General features: G+C 38.1%; 1 pseudogene; it reads left to right on the top strand.

Annotated features, from left to right (window-relative positions):
- The first annotated feature begins 966 nt into the window (after positions 1-966).
- On the top strand, positions 967-3,170 carry LOC141549702 (WW domain-binding protein 11 pseudogene; annotated as a pseudogene).
- The last annotated feature ends 298 nt before the right edge of the window (positions 3,171-3,468 follow it).

The following is a 3,468-nucleotide window of genomic DNA, read 5'->3' as shown; positions in this document are numbered from 1 at the left end:
CTTATCTTGATGGATTCAACTCTGGCCTCAGACATCTATTAGCTTGTGACCCTGGCAAGTCTCTTAATTCTGTTTGCCTCAGTTTCCATACCTGTAATATGAGCTAGAAAAGGAAATGGTAAACCATTCCAGTATCTTTGCCAAGAAAACTCCAAAAGGAGGTTACAAAGAGTTGGATAGGACTGAAAAATAACTGAACCATGAGTCAGAGATATTTATCCTTCTGTAGTTGAGATGAGATTGGGACATTTGGATGCTATCATGAACATGTGCTGAATGAGTTACTAGAAATTGAATTTTTTTTTAAAGTTGAGAAGTATAGCTGATCTCTCTTAATTACACACAAAAGCCTTGTTAGAGGAACAATTTTTAAATTATTAGAAGACTGATCTTCAAAATATCTAAAAGAGAGGAAATTATCAAAGGCTTAAAAATTATCTTACGCCATATTATGATCAGAAACAAGGGAGTAAGAAAGTATTAATAACCACTAAACTGTGCCAATTTTTCCTTCACTACAAAATCTTTATGACAATAATTAATGTGAATAATAAAGAGCAAACTTAAAACAATACATAGTCTTGGTTTTTTTGGCTTTTTATAAATGATATCCTATATGGGACCAAATTTTTAAAATTATTAAAAACTGAAATGTATAGAGAAGAAAAAAATGAGAGTGGGAGGTAGTGCAACACACAGTTTCAAGATAGTGGTGGCTTAGGTTTTGAATAAGAGAGCAAAAATGAAGGTCTCTCAATCCTGGGCCAAGGAGAACAAGGAGGGTCCATAAGTCTACCAGGATCTGTGACCACTCCGACTTACAATAAGCAGTTGAAAGGTGGATGTTCTATGGTCTGATGAAAAAGTTTGAAAATCACCAGACTTTTGCTGATAATAATTTTGGTGTATTACTTTGAATGAAGAAAAATTTTCCCCTTAACTAATTAAACCATATAACCTGTGAAAATGGGATAAAGATCTATATCCTCTACCAACAGTGGGAAGTTCATGAATTCTACTGAGCAGGCTTGAAAAGAAACCCAGGAGAGGAAATTTTAAAACAATAATGTGATGTTCTCGTCTCTAAAATTATAAATCGTTCACTGGGAGCAGGTTTCTTGGGGAGCTTCTGGAGGCAGACTTAGTTTCAGTTCCGTTCAATAATCCCCAAAGCAGCCAGGAGTTAAAATCCTTTATTGTCTCTTTCCAAATCTTATCTCCTTCACTTGGGGCTGGGCTAGTTTTCTGGAAGCCTTCCAGATCTTGGTTTCAGTGTTCTCACAAAAACGAAACAATGAATGATGGTATGAGCTGCAGTACAATTATTGGGGATATGAAGAAATTGAATGAGCATTTAATCCAGTACAGCAGCCACAGCTAAATGAAAAGGTGCTGAAAGATAAGCCAAAAAAACAAAACAAAACAAAACAAAACAAATCTTTGTGAAAGTTTTGAATGCATTCTCTAAAACCAATAAAGGAAAATCCAGATAATTGCAAAGAACCTTAAAAGTTTGTGGTAGAATACATGCAGAAGAGGACCCAGCTCAGCCAATACTTTGATGATGTAAAAAAAAATACTCAGCATCCTATTGCCAGATATGCTTCATATTCCATCTATCATAGAGATCCAAGACATCCCATTGTCTGATGCACAGACACTCTCTAGTCTCAAAATAATCTCTGCTGGGGCAGCTAAGTAGTTCAGTGAATAGAGTACCAGCCCTGAAATCAGGAGGACCTCGGTTCAAATTTGGCCTCAGACACTTAACACTTCCTACCTGTGTGACCCTGGGCAAGTCATTTAACCTCAATTGCCTGGGGGAGGGGAAACCTCTGCTTATGGACCTCCCACCAAGGTAATTTCTATAATTCCTCTTCTTGGATGTAGTGTTCCTCATTTGCCTCCTGGCAGAAAGTCTAATGACCCACCCGTTGGGCCATCTTCTCTCCAAGTTCTGCAAATATATGGCCATAAAGTGGGCTTTGCCCTAGAATTTGCTCCTCATAGGCAAAAGGAGGACATTTTATATAGTCCAGAACTTGCTCTTCAAGGTCTTGATAATGAGGCTTCCAGTACTAGTGAAGATGAAGATTATCCTAAAGAATGGAACAAAATAAACATTATAACAGCTATAATAACAGTGACACTGTCAGGTCAGATGCTGACAGTGAAGGAGAATTCATGCACTGTGATCATGAAAAGAGAGAGAACAATGAGTCAGATCTCAGTGTAGGATTTGCTGATGTTCTTGGAAAATCACAAAAGAAAAAGAAAAACATGAAGGAATTAATACCTCTTTAGGCTATAATGCTTAGAATGGCAGGTCAGGAAATTCCTGAAGAGGAGTGAGAAGTGGCAGATGAGGAGGAAGGAGATTCTGAGGACAGAGTTAAAGGATACTACATAACAACAACACAAAAAGAAGTTCTACCTGATGGAGAATCATCTTCTCCTGCTTCCCAATAACAGCAATATTCCTCCTCCCTAAAGACAGGTACTCCATGCCAGGACCACCCTATCTTGGGCCACTACCTGCTCCACCATTACAACCTTGGATCACCCACTGACCTTCCTCCTGGTCCAACTCCAGGAGCTCCTTCATTCTTAAGACTACTTGGAATGCCAGGGCTTTGAAAGCCCTGCTTTTATCTCCCAATCTACCACCAAGCCCACCTCCTGATCTTCCTCAATGTCCTCCTCCATGAAGACCACCACTATAGCCTCTCCCACCACCCCCAGGCATCCTTCCCTTTCCTAGTATAATGCACCCACTTCTAGTGCCTCCATTTGGATCTGTTTCACCTAGCCTTTTCTCACCAGCTACCTTGCTGAATCCAGGGATTTAAGTGCCCCAACCCAATTTGATCCAGATACCTAAAGTGGATGATACCAGTGTAGCAACTACTGAGAAGAAAGCCACAGCAGCTATTAGTGGCAAGCCACAAATCACCAATCCCAAAACAGATATTACCAGATTTGTGCCCACTGCACTGAGGGTTCAACAAAATAGCTACAAGTAGTAGCTGTTGCTACTCTCCAAAGAAATTTATGCTATGCCCTAAATTCTCAAAGTAGTTCTTAAATTTTGTCTTTCTATATTTCTTTTAGTACAAACCAAGAATGAAATATATGAAGCTTTCATGAAAGAGATGGAGGAGCTACTGTGACAGCCTATGATGCCAAGGGGAAGTTATCTCACAAATTCATATTAGAAAACATAGTTCATAGAGTAAGAAACTTTCTTTGTAAATATTTTTTAACATTTTACTTGTAGTAAAATGGATCACAGCTTGATTTCCTTAATATAAAGCAGGATTTCTGGATGAAGAAACTATACATATGTGTTAGTTGAAATGACTTCTCAATGACAAAAAATATATAAATATCTCTCATAAAAGAAATAAATGTTCTACCAAAAAATGTAATAATAATGGGTTGGAGTAGTCAAAAAAAGGCAAATTAAGA

This window comes from Sminthopsis crassicaudata, chromosome 1 (genome assembly GCF_048593235.1).
Source record: "Sminthopsis crassicaudata isolate SCR6 chromosome 1, ASM4859323v1, whole genome shotgun sequence".
Lineage (NCBI taxonomy): Eukaryota > Metazoa > Chordata > Mammalia > Dasyuromorphia > Dasyuridae > Sminthopsis > Sminthopsis crassicaudata.
Note: the sequence above shows the minus strand (reverse complement) of the source record. Positions and strands in the feature narration are given on the sequence as shown.